This window comes from Charadrius vociferus, unplaced genomic scaffold (genome assembly GCF_000708025.1).
Source record: "Charadrius vociferus isolate BGI_N301 unplaced genomic scaffold, ASM70802v2 scaffold161, whole genome shotgun sequence".
Lineage (NCBI taxonomy): Eukaryota > Metazoa > Chordata > Aves > Charadriiformes > Charadriidae > Charadrius > Charadrius vociferus.
Window position 1 is genome coordinate 5385230 of NW_009646928.1, and position 18753 is coordinate 5403982.

Below are 18753 nucleotides of genomic sequence, written 5' to 3' on the forward strand. Positions count from 1 at the left end.
AGGCTCACTGCTTTGAGGACACATATGTCCTCCTAATTACCAGTTGCCGCTTCCGTTAACTTCCTCTTCCCTTCTACCTATCTACAGAAATCAATAGAGTTTGTATAATTTAAATCTCACATTATACACTCCTTTCCTATGCTTCCAGATTATGTGAAGAGAAATGCCACTTGAAAGAACTCCCTGCATGGTACTAGGCAAGCCAGCAGTGATGGTTATCCCAGTCAAGCATGGCTTTATATTCCTACCACATTGTGTGTGTAGTCTCTTTCCACAGTTCCCAGTTGGCAAAGAGGGACCCCTTACTGGCTACTAAAATCTTTTTTGTATGACTATACTGATCCATGTCCACGACCAGGTGAATTTTCAATGTGTCCAGCCACAGATAAAATACCTTCCACTATGTATTAAACCTCTTATCTGTCACGTATTGCCAAAGCGAGAGTATTAGTAATGCTGACAGTAGAGCTAGGTCACTCTCGCAGTGTAAGTTCATTACTCGCTGCTTTTATTTAATGAGTTTTTAGATTAAAAAATTTCCACATGGATGCCCAGAAAGGAGACATATTCTTTTTCAGTACATTGCAAATTAATTCATAGGGCAGCACAGCTTAATGCTGTTCCCAAGCAAGTGTTCCCATAAGTCCTAGTGCCTCACATGAGCTAATGCAGCAGTACTAACATGTGCACAGTCATAAAAGAGTAATGAGATTGCAGAATTAACTGAAGCTAATTCAGCACTGAAATAATATTACCAAAAGTGGCAAACTCAGTGTGAGATGGCAAAAAACAACCCATTTCCTCCAAGAAGGAGCAGACTGGCCACAATAACAATAAGCACGACTGCCATTATGGCAAGTTAGGATCCCCAGTAGTCACATGTATTTGCTGTGTAATTCATTAATCCATTAAAGGAAGCTGTGAGTACTCAGCACTTCTTAGTCCATTATGAATCACATTTTGTACTTTATTGGTGTAAAAAAAAAAAAGTCAATCGTTTAAAAGGTAAAATTATGATGGGAATTAATAAAACCAAGAAAGCCCTCACTCAGAGGGGTCATCTCCAGTGTATGACTTATATGTTACATCATTATTATGGCTACGTGAGTTGTTACGATTGTGTGAATATTTTTACATTGAAGAGCTTAACTTTCTTAAAGTGCCATTTGTTGTGATTTTTATACTCATCTCTTTAGTTCTTCATCTAGATAGGTGAATTTGAAAAACCATAAAGAAATTCAAGCAGGAAAAAAGATCACTGAACTAACAGCAAAGCCTAATACTTAAAATAAGTTTTCATTATTTTCTATTTGTTGCCTGTTTGAAGAATGTCTGGTTATGCAGACAGAGATAAGACTCAGAACAGAGAAATAACACCATGTGACTGAGACTGAAAACCACAGAAATAATTCATTATATATAGACAAAGCAAATAGTAACCACAGTTCATTACTCGTGTTCAAATTACTGAGCTACTTACAATGGATGTTTTCTAAAAGATCATTATTAGTTCATGTGCAATTTAATAACAAGACAGGATAAGGTAAAGGGGGATGATGGAATGCTTTGATCTGTTTCCACTAAACACCGCAGAGCAGGGATGTGCTTTGTCTCTGTAATGCAACGCATACTCTCCACCACTTTACAAATTAAATACTTCACTCTTGTAGAAGAAAACATGCTGCAACATGAGCCTCAGCTAAGCTAAGAAAATAAATTGTACTGCAGTAGCCTAAGTAAACTGAAGCCAATTACCATCTCTCAAGAGAAGACAAATCACATGCATCTCTGCAGCAAGTGCTATGTTTGATGCATATAAGAAAAGACATATCATGAACAATTTATAGCAGTAAAGCAGGCATCCATTCCCAAGCATTCTACACTTCAAGTACATTTCCTGTATAATAAGAGCCATTTAATGTTTTTTCTCATAACCTACATTAAGGGGTAAGGGGAAAAACGGTATCAGCCCTAAAAGGTATTCTTTGTTCTTATAGGAAACACGTATAAAAATACAAAAAGCATTTACCAGACCTTGCATGGCATTGTGTTTTGTTTGGTTTTTTTTTTTTATAAAGCTATAAGCCTCTCATGAGAATTTCAGTATCAGAGGGCTATTTACTCTTTATTCTAAAACCCTTATAGCCTGTACATAGATCACAAACACTCTGCCCGACCAGCCTCCTAATGTAGAAATGTCAGGTTTGCTTTCAGAAGGCATAGCCCCAGGTATGTGCCACCAGCAAAGTACAAGCAAAGTACACTCTTAATGAGTGAAATCGGCCATCGTAAATCAAAGTGGGTCATGCCATTTTTTCCCCTCAGTCTAATGCAGTGATATCAAATTCAGCAAACCAAAAGAAGCAGTTTAACAACATGCCATATATATTCAAAGATATAACATACACAGGTTTTTTAATCATGCCATACAAACACTGTAAGCGGTTGTATTATGAGTTGCTTTCCCAGAGAACTGGAACTGATTGACTGAGTTCAACAGCCACAAAAATTTACACTTTTTCACATTTTTTCTCTTGTTGCTATTACAGGGGATGACAGTGATGGGTCTAATTTTACGACTCTACAGGAAGCTCAGTTCTGGTATACACTTTAGAGATCCCAGCTCTGATCTAAGGAAGGAAATTGATTGACCTAGAAAAAAATAACAGCTTTTTGTCTCTACTGAACACCAAAGGCCTTATCCTACCTCTTCATGTAAATAAGCAGAGAAAGATCTGAGAAGCATGTGAAGGTATTCCACGGGAAAGCTGTATAAATTCTCTCTCTCAACTAAGAGACATTAAATAAAATACATAAGCACAAAAAGATACAGAAGAAAAAAGAGATGGTAGCTTTAATTGGCATAGTCAGATCCTAACATGTGGGACACATCATAGGTATCATTTATTCTTTGGATGGGATTTTGCTACTGCAACTCCAGGCACCAGGGAACAGCACATTCTTTTCAAACTCTGAAAGTGACAAGGGACAAAACTGGCAGAGCATATGCTACTTCCATGAATGTGCGCTGTGTAGAAAGGATGTTACTAACATCTCCCATCTGCACCAGGCACATCCTTAATTCATGTGTTGCAGACTTCGTGGAGAAATGAGGACAAGCAATGATTTTTATTTTACTGTTATCTTTGTTTCATAATGCAGCATTTTCACCCAGAGACTATATTTTTATATTCTTAATTTACACGCACATTTTTAATTATATGTTTTAGATATAAAAACGTGCAACTGCTCCATTTAGCACACTTACTTTTTTTTTTTTCTTTTCTTCCAAAAAATGAGAACAATTATCTGGTTCATCCAAGTTGTGCAATAGGAAATGCGGAAAGGCATCAGTGGTATTTAAATTACCTGCACCCTCTGCCCACGCCCTCCAGGTTTCTGATACACAGCAGAAGAATTTAAAGAGTTCCAAATGGGGACATGAAGCAACATCCCACTTGCTGGCCATATACGTGGAAATATATACTGAGTGTAAAGAGCCTTAATGGGTACTTTGCCTCCAGTGAACAGCCTTATAGGGGAATTCTCAATTCCCAGACCCAGCACAATTATAGCCTTTTGCATACTGTGATCTGAGTTCATCAAAACTCTGATGTTGACAACTTGTATGTCTTCATGATTGACATGCAAGAACAAGTCCTAAAACTTAGTAGGCAACTCAAATACAAAGCCCCCACAATGTTTTACTAGTCTCAGAATACTTGCCCAGAACAAGCAATGTTTTTTAGCTAGGTGATTTATGCTATTTAATTGCCAATTGAGCAGGCAGGGCAATTTGATTGCTGGGCTAATAAATTTTCAAAGTGATTTTGCAAGCCTGTATTTCTGGTACTAACCATTCTTCTGTTTTACAGATTGTATGTATGTACAAGAACGCTCCTGGTTGTACTTCAGATTAAAATATGTAACTGACAATTTTGGAAGACAATGCAGTTTACTAATATGGCCGCTCCCAACTCATCGTTCTGCAGAATTTGTCTAGCTGAAGCTAGAGACTGTAAATATTTTACAGTAAAATGATACTTCTGTATTTTCTAGGTCACTGCTTCTCTCTGTTCCTGAATCATTAGGAGCAAACAGCAGACTGAAGGAACTGCTGCATCTGAAGTACAAAGGAGACCAATCATCGCTCTCTGCAGCTCACCACTGCTCCTGCACTCCTCCACCACACTGAAAACATGCAGTCTCTTCCCTTGGGAAACAGATCCAGGTGTTAACTCTCATTCACTCAGCACTGAGACTTGCACACTTCATGGAAGTACTAGCTGAAGCCTCTTCTTCCATTTCGCCAATTCTCTCCAATTAATTCCCCCTTTAAAAAGGCAGGGTTTCTTCCCATCCTCTTTCTCCCTGTGCACTATACTCTCCTCCTTTCTGTCAGCTCACATTAAATTTGAGTCAGGCAGACTGTCCTGTTGTCTGTGTACAGCGTTCCCAGCTGAACTTTAGGCTGAAAATTCCAACACTGAATAATATTTGTAACATCACAAACTCTTTTCCACAACTCATCATCACCAGGTATTGTATGTAGAACAGCTGCATGGTCCTTCAAGTAAAATTTCAGGCATGTAAACAACAATAAAATCCCTCCTGAACCACAAGGCCCGCTTTCGTTTAGCTTGTTCTGCCCCTTCAAGTCCTTTACTATTTTTCAGTTCTTGTTACTTAACTCTCTTACACCCCTCTCAAGTTTTTCTCTCCTTACTCAAACACATTAGTTCCTCCTCTAGCAGAGATGTTTACCTGTGCTGCTGCAAAGGAGGAGCGGAATTCAAATGACAAGTATCCTGGAGCAACACCAACTACAGCTGCGGTCTTGGCAAATCTCAGAAGTTTAAACAAGGCCATGCCAGGTCAGGCCACAGAAAAGCATATAGAGGGAAAACACTGGCAATTCATTAGGTGGCATTTTTTGAGTCACTCAAATCCAAAGCCAAAGATGATGCAATCCCATTTTTCAGCTACAGCATCAACAAGGTCAAACCACATTTAATCACTGAAAATGCTATTAGACCTCTTTCACAAGCAAAAGCTGCTGGTTGGTGTGTGCTAGACACAGTCCAGCTTCTTAATTCTACTTACCAAAATTGCTGGGACATACTGAAGGAAGACAGAGCTGGAGGACCTTTTCCATTTACTCTCATTAACATTTTCCACCACAGCACGTCTACTTTCTGTTACTAGATGTTGTCACAGCCACAGCCCCCTCCCTTCCCATTCAGACCTAAACCACCAATGCCCTAAACCACTGCCATATTAACCTGCTTTCATCTCAGCACAGGTATACCCGAAATGCCTAACTCTGGGAAAATCTATAGTCAATATAATGCAGAAGCTCAGGCAGTCTGACTGTAATCATCCTTTTGCCTTTCCAATCCATGTAAAGACTGTAAATGGTAAATGTGAGCAGCTGTTGTCGCTCTGTCTGCAGTGACGTATTCTTTCAGATTCCTGCATTTCGGCGAGCACACATGTATGCGACAGGGTAGGCGTGTAATCAAGTGGAACCCATACAAAAAACCCCACAGCTAGAAGGAGTGTATCTTGATGCCCTTCCCCCCATTCAGGAATTACTATCATCTTACAAGAGCCCTCCCTAAGGGCTGTATGTAGTCATGGTGACAGGACATCACCACCTGTCTGCCCCTGCAATGGAGGCGATGAGCCAGAATACAAAGCTTTGTTTTCCTGCTGCTGAATGCATACAGCACATTTCCAAATAACCTGATCCTAACAGAAACCAAAAGAAAATGAAAACAGTTTTCAAAGTAGAAAATCTGAAGTTCCAGATTTATTAATAAAGGCTTATGGAAATGAATCAATAAAACAGTAGCTTGAAAATTTACATGAATGGACAAGTTTCACATTCTTCAAAATGCAATTTTGAGCATAAAATTATAAAAGGGATGCTTTATGTCCAAAAGACTAAAATGCAGGCATTACACAAACAGATTTTACAAGGGGCTGCAATTGTTACTACACATTGCTTTTATTCCAGGGGAAATGCACACAGGTTATTATATACTGTTTGCCTGCAGTTAACAGTGTCCAGCTTGCAGCATTTTGCCAGTTTATCAGACTCTAAACATCAGCTGACCAAAAGTCACAGAGAAACTGGCTAAACTACTGTCATGGTACCACTCAGTGAAGGGAAGTAGTAAACAGCAAAAATAATGAAATAAGCAGGTGAAATGCATCCCGGCACAGACAGCAGACAGCCTAAACAGAACGGGAGCAGTGGAAGTCCTACTTCTTATCCCATATATCTAGTCTATCCCTCAGGCGATGCATATGTTGTGGAATTAGGCAGCACCTTACAGCTCTCAAGATGCGGGTGCATGCCCCTACCTTAGCGTGGCCTTACACTGGGCAAGACACAGTTAGTATCTCTCTTCTCTTCCCAGCACACTGAGTTTCCCCAGGAAAGAAATGCAGACTGGTAGGGATTTTCAGTGTTCAACAGGTTTCCTGAAATGGGTGACTGGAGGGTGAGGACTAAAAGGCAAGCTGCAGAATTCTCTGTCTTGTGGTTTAGATTTGCCATCAGAGACCATACGTAGATTTTTCCAGAGGTTGCGCTGCTGAAATGGATTGGATCTCTATTTCCCTAAATGGGGAAGAGCTACTGGACACTGACAGCTCCTATGGATCCATTCATATGTGCTGGCTTTCCCAATACTGTGGGGACAACTTCTTTCAGTGTGGTAGACAGTGTGGAAGATCATACAACCATTTAGTTTGGAAAAGACCTTTAAGATCATTGAGTCCAACCATTACCCTAACCCCGCCGAGACCACCACTAAACCATGTCCCTATGCACTACATCTTTTAAATACCTCCAAGGATAGTCACTCAACCACTTCCTTGGGCAGCCCGTTCCAATGCTTGACAATGCTTTCTGTGAAGAAATTTTTCCTTATATCCAGTCTAAACCTCCTCTGGTGCAACCTGAGGCCATTTCCTCTTGTCCTATCACTTGTTACTTGGGACAAGAGACCGACACCCACCTCACTACAACCTCCTTTCAGGTACTTGTAGAGAGTGATATGGTCACCCCCCTCAGCCTCCTTTGTCCAGGCTAAACAACCTCAGTTCCCTCAGCCGCTCCTCATAAGACTTGTGTTCTCAAGGCCTTTCTGTAGTAAGGCGCCCAAAACTGAACACAGTATTCAAGGCACAGCTTCACCAGTGCCGAGTACAGCGGGACAATCACTTCTGTAGTCCTGCTGGCCACACTGCTTCTGATAGAAGCCAGGATGCTGTTGGCCTTCTTGGCCAACTGGGCACAGCGCCAGTTCATGTTCAGCCAGCTGTCTACCAACACCCCCAGGTCCTTTTCTGCCAGGCAGCTTTCCAGTCACTCTTCCCCAAGCCTGTAGTGCTGCATGGGGTTATTGTGACGCAAATGCAGGATGCAGCATTTGGCCTTGTTGAACCTCATACAGCTGGCCTCAGCCCATCAGTCCAGCCTGTCCAGATCCCTCTGTAGAGCCATCCTACCCCCAAGCAGATCAACACTCCTGCCTGACTGGGTGTCACCTGCAAACTGACTGAGGGTGCACTCGATCCCCTCATCCAGATCATTGATAAAGATATGAAACAGAACCTGCCCCAACACTGATCACTGAGGAACACCACTTGTGACTGGCCACCGACGGGATTTAACTCCATGCACCACCACTCTTTGGGCCCGGCCATCCACCCAGTTTTTTACCCAGCGAAGCGTATGCCTGTTCAAGCCATGAGCAGCCAGTTTCTCCAGGAAAATGCTATCAAAGGCTTTACCAAAATCCAGGTAAACAACATCCATAGCCTTTCTCTGATCCACTAAGCGGGTCACCTTGCCATAGAAGATTAGGTTAGATGTTTTTCCATCCTTTACTACATCATTTGTAAACAGTAAACATTGTATCTTTCAAATGGTTAGCAGAGAAGACAGTCTTGATGAAGTTAGGAAGAATGCAAAGAGTGGTTCAGTGCTCTCAGATATGTTATTAATTCAATTTTGACTTTTTACCATTGCACAAAGTGGAGGTGCTCACTCTGCCTATCGTTACTCTCTTTCCAACATATACCCATTTAAGAGGCAGGCAGAGGCTTTCTGGCATCAATAAAACATTAAGGCTTCATGTCTAAAAACAAAATTCAGCAAATGCTGAAGGTCACATATGCTAATCTGCCATCTTGTGGGTATATACCACAATACACTGTTTTTTAATATCTACTATACAATTTATTACAGACAAATTAGTATCTTGTATTTGTATATTAACTGCCTAAGAGTAAAGAGTAAAAGATTTCTAAATGAAAAGTAGGAGATACAAATACAATCTACGATCTGGTAGGTAAGACATACACAAAGAGTACTGTACATCCTAAAGAAGTAACCACAGAGCAATATTGCCCAAGATAGAGTACTAATTCTAGTTGGGCAGACACTCTAGGCTAGACTCTTCGTCAGTCTCAAAAATTAACAATACACTTATAATCAATGATTTAACAACATCATAAATCAGTATAATTCAAAAAAGAAAACAATGAGTCAGACTCACTCTTCGAAACTCAGGAAGAAAGATCAGTCAAGAAAACTTGTCATCTCTTCAATGTGAGATGGAATCAAAACCTAGCCGTGAATTTTATCTAGCTGTACAATAAGATTCAGGTTTTATTTTCAGCTAATAAACTTATGCATTAATAAATTAAATCCACCTGGAACTACTACTGTATCAAATCTTAACACGTCGTAAAGTACACTTTCATGAGTTGCTGAGTAACAGCTTCATTACTGCTTTGGATGCCAGTTAAATTGAATGTGGGATAGAGCAAGCCCAATGCAAAGGTAAAGTCCAAACGGCATCCACAATGGTACAAACATCAAAAGTGTTTCCCCATATATATAACTGTCAGCAAATTATGACTAAAGAAAAAAAAAAATCCTCAAATGTGCTTAAATACTACTCTAAAATGCCAACAGCCCTTCTTTCCTTCCTATGTGGAATATTCTTACCTTAGTTCAAAACAATGTCGTGAAGTTACATTATTTTAATCGGTGACTAATTTCAATAGCATCATGAAATCTTGGTCCCTGTCAGGAACTCCTAAACTGCTATCACACTTCACATGCACTATTATTGTTTTCATTCTAATTAAAATCTCTCTTTAGTCATGACTTGTGGGTAACAGTAATTTACATGCAGATATATTTCTTTCAATATAATCCTTCATTAAGACACTTTTTCTCATCTCTGATCATAATGACTACTTGGCAACATCTTCTGTGGTGCTTTCATAAGAGAATTTCTGTTAGATAGGAGTAATACTCTAGTATGGAGATGTCGTGTCTAATACACTTCACTTTTTGAACAATTAGAACTCAAACTATGGTTATGTCTTAGCAAAAAGTAGTCAGGGTGCTTTAATAAAAACAATGAGATGGACTCAAAGTACAGGCAATTAGCATTTTAAACCATCATTGTTAGAGACATTATGTGTGTCACTTGTATAAATATTGTGGCAGAGATTCACTTTTTTCTTAAGCAGGATTGAGGAATTAGCTTCATTCGTGGGATAGAAACCTGCAATGTTTATGGGCTACAGTGAAATAGCCAGTTTCACTCAGGAAAGTGAGAAAAAGGCTGAAGAAACAGCAATACAAAGTCTTGCTCAATAGTCTATTACATTTCTCCAAACAAAAAAAAAAATGCTATTCCAAAGGAAAAAAAAAATCATTTTGTAATGAACATTTGGGATGTATTTTCAGACTCAGAAAAAAGTCTACAGAGCTTTTGGCTGTTTACCCAAAGATAACAATTGTAGCCGTAGATAGATGAGAAGACATTGCAGATATGCTGCTGGTTTTGAGTGATTGAATGAATCTGGCTGGGCATAAAAACTATGTCACAGGGAAAACAAGGTCAGCAGAAGACCTGTTTTTGGTCACTTCTCACCGCCAGTGTAGCTGATTTTGAGGAGGTGGTGGAATAGGCCAATATAATAATATGCTTGATTTAATGATGACATTAAATATTTTCATGGCAGACCAGCTTGGTAGCCCGTCAAGTCAAAATTCTGCCTTACCTATGCAGAGAGTGATTACATCCATCAAGTCAAAGACAACAATGTCTTTTTCCACTTTTAAAAAGCAAGCACTATAACAGATACAAATTCAGATATGACACAGATACAGCAAAAAATGTATAGTTTTGTGATTTATTTGTACTATCCACCTGGATAGTTTCTGCTACACTTTATGAGTGTTGTATCAGTTATATCATGAGGCATTGCCTAGTTTCAGTTAAATATCATCAGAAATGGAAGCCTGCCAAAAAACTAAGACACGGATTTTGAACTACTAATCTTTCAACGGAATTACTGCCAAGACTTTGGTTCAATTCACTTTAAAATTAAGTATTGTTTGCAAATCCAAATTCTAGATATGGGATATGATTTTGAATAAAAATTCTTCCCGTATCTCTGTAGCAGTCATGGCATCCTACACTGATTTTGGTGTGATATCTGAATATAAATATATTCTAAAAATTGTGCTTCACACAATGACACTGAATATCAAATGAAATCAATTTCTTCCGTTATCTATAACTTTGTCTTTCCTTATCGTATGCATATATTATATATACATATGCAAAATGCAGTTTAGAGAATTTCAGATACAAGGATTCAGCAGTGTTACACAAAGGTGACAATGTCTCATTCATGGGTGCTAAAGATTATGTGGCTGTCCTTCCACAGTCAAAACAGACATTTAATCTGAATCTGTAACCTCAATATAGGGATTCTATTCTTGCCACCTACATGTAAGCATGCCTCATGCTGACCCATCAGAGAGTGTAAGGATGTTTCTACACCATTTAGGACAAGTCAGATCACACCTGTCAAGACTGACTCATACAGATAAGGCAACAGGTTTATGAAGAGGCAGTTGCCATAGCAAACAGGTAGTAGTTCAGTTTAGTGTGAATCAAAAGAGAAATAGCCTCCAAAATAGCTCGGCACTATCTTCAGTACTCTATGCGGTTTTTTCCTTCTGCAAATATTATTGAGCCAGTGCTACACAAATCACCGAGTCATGCCGGATACCTCATAGATGCATTTTGATCAAGAGATACTGTAGTTTCAGTTCTAATACTGATGAGCTACAAAAATACCAGATCCCTCTCTCAAACGCATTTCTTAATTATTGTAGACGTATTCTAGAGACAATGCACTTGACAACATCTGGCACACAGAATGGGCAAACTATTTAGAAAAATCATTATTTTATTTATTGTTTTTAAAAGGAGAAAAAGGTATGAAACTGATGCCAAAAAAAATTTTGAAACCAAATAATCCATGAACAAGCCAGTGTAACAACACCAGTAAAATGTGAACAGCAGTATCAAAAACGGAATACTGTCAATTACTTTCTAATTTAATGCATTTTACAATACATCATGAATATCTGAGAAAAGGAATAAATAATACCACTACAGTTGGAAAGGAAAAACCAAAATGGTTCATGCAGTTAGCTAGTTTTAGCCCAAAACCAGATATTCTGCAGACAGAACCAGGAGTAAGAATTACAGTACAACACTCATTAACTATGAACTACTTTGATTTCAAAGGACTTCCGGGTGTCTGCGTGTGATACACACACTCAAAACAGTCTCTAAAGCAAGTCAACTGTATTATAAGAGGACAAATGCTGTCAAGAATATCTCTGCCAGAACTGTAAATAAATAAATAAATAAATTTTAAACCGGCCAAAAAATCCCATCCTATTCAAGTCTTGTATTTTATTTGCAAAAAAATTAACATGCAATACTTGAAAAGATATTTCAGATCAACTTTAAAAACTGCAACCCCTCTCTGAAGAAGCCTCCTCTGCCTTTAAAATTGCACTAAAATAGTATTGTTGCTTCAGTGCTTCTCACCTATACTACATTTATTCAGATTGCAAATACAGTAAACTCAAGTAAATAATTCACTAAGTTGTGTTGTTCTGTTCGCTTCCCCTTCCCTTCCAAATTCAAATTCCAGGAACAGAATCTGAAGGTCAAGCTAAGTTATTTCTGGCTTTTTTACTGACTCTGATTGAAACATGTTCTTGTCCCACAGGCTATAATTTACCTATCACTCTGCCCAAGTAAATGATCACCTTGGCACCTCTCTTCCCTACTTGTATCCTCCCTCCCGGCTTCACTCCAGAGGAACCAGCTATCTCCTTTCTCCTATAACCTGAGTCCAGTTATTCTCAACAGTATTTAACTTTGAAGTTTGTTGTTTCTATTTCAGATTAAAAAAAAAAAAAAGGCGCTTCTGTGACCAAATGCCACTTTGCCAACTGTACTAATTGTTCCAGGAAAATGTATCACCTGGACTCACAATTCCAATCTAGCATCTGCTAAGTAAGACACACACAATCAGTATTATCAAAAACTCCTGTCTAGTTGTTTTAATAATTCAGAATGAGACAATGAGATGAAGATATCATTGCCCCACTTTACACATCCTATCCAATTATTTTATGGCATTTATCCAGACTGTATTGCACAGTTACTCAAGTGATGCAACTGAGATTTGTGCGTAAATTAATAAAAGACATTACAGGTTAAAAGTTCAACAAAATGCTAGCAAGGGTTAAATTGTGTTTAAATCCTTGGATGGTTGAGTCACATGGCTGCTATTAAACGAGCTCTTTGCCTCAAGCCTTAAGCCCTTCTTTGTAATGTGTCTTGATCTGTAAAGGAGTGAAGGATCAAATAGCTAGAAAATATTATTTCTTTCCTCATGGTGAAGGTGGGGGAAAGAAGGGAGAGTAACATTCAGTATGCATAGCAGACTATGCAGTGAAATCAAAGAACACAGTGTACAAGGACAAGTGAAAGCAGTGGCATCAAAAACGATAATTATTTACTTACTACAGTATTACTCACCTTGAAACATTGCAACTTTCAGATGAAAACAGGACCCTTTTCATTTTTTAGTTACTCAGGTTTAAAGGAGCTAGCCATTTGCCATAAACAAGAAGCTTTGTTAAAAACCCAGTCATCCAGTGAAAAAACAGAACACTATCAACCTAGCCTCGTCATTTTTTTCAAATTTAATTTTAAATAATAAAGTGAAGCAATTGTCTAAATAACGAAGCCAACTTCCTCCATTTTTGTTCTATCACCCAACTGAGTTCAAAGTGCTGATGCTTTGAGTAAACCCCACACACTATCAGAAAGTGAAGGAATCACTAAATAAATCACAAATTGTACAAGATCATCTATTTACATATATTCATGTATTTCTAAAATAAAAGCAAACAGGAAGATAACAGGCAGAACAGGAGGCAGGGAACCGGAAAGCGATAATCACAGAATCATAGAATGGTTAGAGTTGGAAGGGACCGACGTTAAAGATCATCTAGTTCCAACCCACCTGCCATGGGCAGGGACACTAGACCCTTCCACTAGACCAGGTTGAAAGCCATCCAAACTGGCCTTGAACACTTGGTCCAGGGGTGGGGCATCCACAACTTCTCTGGGCAACCTCTTCCAGTGTCTCACCAATGTCATTGTAAAATATTTCTTCTTAATGTCTCATCTAAATCTACCCTCTTTCAATTTAAAACTGTTACCCCTTGTCCTATTGCTACAGTCCCTCCCCATCTTTCTTGTAGGCCCCCTTTAGGTACTGGTATGGGCTATAGGGCCTCCCCAGAGCCTTCTCTTCTCCAGGCTGAAGAACCCCAACTCTCTCAGCCTGTCCTCATAGGAGAGGTGCTCCAGCCTTCTGATCATCTTCACGGCCCTCCTCTCGACCCGCTCCAACAGGTCTTTGCTGTGCTGCGGGCTTCAGAGCTGGACACAGTACTCCAGGTAGAGTGTCACCAAAGCAGAGCACAGGGGCAGAATCACCACCCTCAACCTGCTAGCCACGCTTCTCTTGATGCAGCCCAGGATACAGTTGGCCTTCTGGTTGGTGAGCACACATTGCCAGCTCATGTCCAACTTTTCATCCACCAGTACTCCCAAGTCCTTCTCAGCAGGGCTGCTCCCAATCCCTTCATCCCCCATCCTGTATTGATACCAGAGTTTACCTCAAACCAGGTGCAGGACTGGCACTTGGCTTTGTTGAACCTCATGAGACTCACATGGGCCCACTTCCCAAGCCTGTCCAGGTTCCTCTGGGTGGCATCCCATCCCTCAGGCATGTTGACCGCACCATTCAGCTTGGTGTCATCAGCAAACTTGCTGAGGGTGCACTTGATCCCACTGTCTATGCCACTGATGAAGATACTGGTATCTTCAGCACTGGTACTGGTCCCAGTACAGACCCCTGAGGGACACTGCTTGTCACCAACCTCCATCTCGACATTGAGCCATTGACCACTACCCTCTGGATGCTACCATCCAAGCCATTCCTCATCCAACAAACAGTCCACCCATCAAATCCATACCTCTCCAATTTAGAGAAAAGGATATTGTGGGGGACCATGTCAAAGGCCTTACAGAAGTCCAGACAGAGGACATCTGTAGCTCTTCCCTTGTCCACTGATGGAGTCAGTCCATCATAGAAGGCCACTAAATTGGTCAGGCAGGACTTGCCCTCGGTGAAGCCATGCTGGCTGGCTCAAATCACCTCCTTGTCCCCATTATGCCTTAGCATAGCTTCCAAGAGGATCTGTTCCATGATATTCCCAGGCACAGAGGTGAGGCTGACAGGTCCATAGTTCCCAGGGTCCTTCTTTCTACTCTTTTTTAAAAGATGGATGCAAAGGATTCCCTTTTTCCAGTTACCAGGGACTTCACCTGACTGCCTTGACTTTTCAAATATCATGGAGAGTGAGCTGGCAACTACACCAGCCAATTCCCTCAGGACTCTGGGATGCATCTTGTCAGGTCCCACAGATATCTGTATGTTCAGGTTCCTCAGGTGGTCACAAACCTGATCTTCTCTTACAGTGGGAGAGACTTTGCTCCCTCAGTCCCTGCTTTGCAATCCATCCACTTGAGAGGTGTGGGAAGAGAGGTTGCCAGTGAAGACTGAGGTAAAAAAGCTGAGTAACTCGAGTAACTCAGCCTGTTCCTCGTCTGTTGTTACCAGTTTGCCAGACTTGCTTGCCATTAATATGGATTTTAACATGAGCAATCTACTCATTTACAGTCTGAGATAAATAATATAGAAAACTTAAGACTAATAAAGTATTAATGATTTTGTCTCTTCCAGTTCTTAAAAAACTTTGCATTTTTATTCTGAACAAGACTGGAAACTGGCAGGGGTAAATGAAACACCATTCTTATGCTACTTACCAAGCTGACATAAAAAGCAGTGAAGTCTGATAAAATTTTGTTAATATCTTTCTTTCTACTGCCATAAAGAGGCAAGAGATTCATAAAAATAAAACAAAACTGAACTGCAAGTAGGTCTTCAGTAGGAAACCAGGTTGCATTTTAACTCACTAGAATCAATTCACTGATGATACTGGCTGTGAACAGGCAGCATAGATAAGGTAGAGCAAAATTTTCAAAAATCTCACCATGCCTTTTGAGTGTTTACCCTAAGTTTACGACATATGATCATGAATTTTTACTCTCTCAACAAATGACAGCTCAAATCTAAAAAAACCAAACTAAGTATAACTGCTGCCATTGACACTAAACATAATTTTCACATGTAGTCTCCATATAACCAGTTGTGATGTCAGCAATTTACCACTTACCCTCATACTTCTGACTAATGGTTAAATAATATGGGTTTTGCAGTGAAGACAAGAACTATTAGCCTGTTTATGCATCACTTTAGAAAACTGAATTGCTTACTGGGGATATGGTATGACTAACATGAGGCAAAGGAAGGAAACAGCTTTATGTCACCACGTTTCAAATGAATCTCATGGTTAAAAAGATGGTATGACTATGTAATCTGGCATGATCCTGTTCTCTTTGCAGTAACCAGTCCTGTGTAAAGTTACCCTACAAAGGAGACCAAATTATGGAAAGCAGTGATCAATCCTGGTTAAATCCGTCTTTCTTTGATTCCATGGGTTACATTTCCAGTGAAGAATTTTCTTAAAAATTACTCATCCAGTCTGATAGTTAAAGTAAATACAAGTAAGTAAAAAATAGAATTATAATAGGTGAATAACTAATAAAAAAAAATGGTTAGTTCATGGCAGGATGCAATAACGATACTCTAACATTCTTATTGACTTGCCTAATCCTAGGAAAATCCTTCTAATTCATTTTTATAGACCACCACTCTGCAGTACAGCCAGCAGAGTTTGTGCATAAACAAGATGACCTAGTTTTCAACATCTGCAAGTCTTAGCTTGAAGCTTGTTTGTTACTTGAAAAGGCAATTAAAATTTAAACAAGTGTGAAAGAACAAACTCTCATTTTCCTTGAATTTCTGTGAAAAAACAGTTATGCATTAACTAACATGCAATACGAAGTCAGATCAGAATTCAAAATAACAGAGGATAATTAACAGTTGTATTCTTTGAGAATAAAACAAATCTAAAATAAATACTAAATAAATACTAAAACGTATGCAGAAATATACAAGAACAGTCGAGGTAAACATTTCAGGAGACTTGGTTGAGTAATTCCTTTCAAATCATAAACCACATAAAGGAAGTGTAACTCCAGAGAACATTCTTCAAGTAAGAAATAAGCTCTGAGCTGATGAACTAAGTGACCTGTATGGAATTTTGTATGGAATTCATTAAAAAGCCAGGCACTCAACTTGAAACAGGCAACGCTTCACATGAAAGGTGACTTTTAAACATCAGTCAGCATTTACACAGGCAAACATATTCCTGCTTTCTTCTATATGTTTTTTTTTTTCCATTGCATTTGCATATGTTATTATTTAACTATGCATTTCAGGACGGATTTACTGTTATTTATTGAACATGTCAGCTATTATGAGCTGAAAAGTGATTACACAAACCAAAACAATTTCTGTTCCAAAGAGCTTGTAAACCAGGCAAACACAGGAAAACACAGGAAAAACTGTCAAAGGGCCAAGGGGCATTAGAGTACTCATATTTCAAGGAAGCTAAAGAACCAAAGTAATTTATACCTCTTAGTGTCCTGAAAAACACTGTGGAAGACAAAGGTGCCAAAACTTATTGTATATGAGTTACATTAACAGACAATTCTGAATAAATTCAGCTCTATCCCTGTATGTTAGTTATACTAACAAACTATTCCGAGTAAATGCAGGTCCATCCCTGTCACTGCTCCAAAGGATGGCTTTTTAGTTAAAGCATAAATGCTGAAGTCAAAAGGACTATCTTCTGTTACCAGCTTCTCTGCAGAAGTTCAGACCTTTGGCCAAGACTTACATATTTTCTTTACTTCATTCTGCATGAAAAGTCCAAATGTCACCACTTACACAAATGCACTTTAACATCTACATAAACAAGCATTCTAGACTTTTCCCATTAAACCACTTTTTTATGTAAGGCATACAAACTATTTTCATGACAAAACCTGGCATCCTGCAGACAAATGCATGATACTATGAACGCTAAAGATTTCTGCTTCCACGGACTACGGCATTCATAAAAGAAATAGCTGGTAAATGAAAGATGAAGGATGGGAAATAGAGTAATCACAGGAAATTAAATCTCTAAAATTAAGTATACATTGCCATTCTTTGTGAATGTACATTTAAAAGCTCAAATATTATTCAATATACAAATTATCTGATTATATAAACATCTGATCTCAGGTACACTAATGGAACATAGAAGAATAGAGGCTGAGGTTGCCACTAGTGAAGAAATGTCAATATCAGTATTTCCTTATTGTACATTTACATACATTTTGATCCTTGTATATGTCTTAACTTCACTTTTCGAATTGTCCTGATTTCTTTATTTTTAATTACAACATTCTTTGACCTTTTTCTCTTACTAATGTAAAGTATTTTCAAAGGATGAAAGAGAAGAGCCATGTAAATATATGGCAGTTACTTTGACACTGATCCTGGGTAAAATCACAGAATGAAAAATAAAGACTGCAATCAGTTTAGAATTAGATATGCTAGAATAACTGAAGAGCATCAGAAGAGCTTTAGGAGAACTAAGTCTTGCCAAACACCACTTTTTTCTGAATACAGGTTTATTTGATCAAAGTAACTCTATTGACATCAAATACCTTGCAGGAGCCTTTTTAATAGGCTTATATGACATTCTGAGACACACACACAAAAAATCAGTACTATGAAAAAAAAAAAATCTGTATAGGGTCTGAAAGCGATTCTATGTAAATTACAGGTACCCAAAGGTAAATGTAATGAGATGCTACTAACACAAGCGAGTATTCCCATGTAGGTCCTGTGTGGCTGGTTTTGGCCAGCAGTAACACAGGCATCTTTATGATAGAGTGGAACATGACCTTGCATCACATTCTGGCATACTCACTTGAGAAGAAAAGAAAAAAAAGTTGACAAACTGAAAGTTATCAGAAAAGAGAGTCAAGGAACAATTTTAGACCTTAAATAATGACAAATGAAAACTGTACTTCACATACTAATTACTTTATCCAACTGAATACTGAAGCAATGTGATTATCATCTACATATTCTTAAATGCAGAAGAGATGCCTTTTACATGTTTAAGATGTAAAGTGTTATGAGATAATACGGTTTACACACTATTCTCTTCAATATCATAATCTAGTAATAGATGCAAAGCCTAATACAGAGTCTTGGAATGCTTGTAAAATACTTGCATAC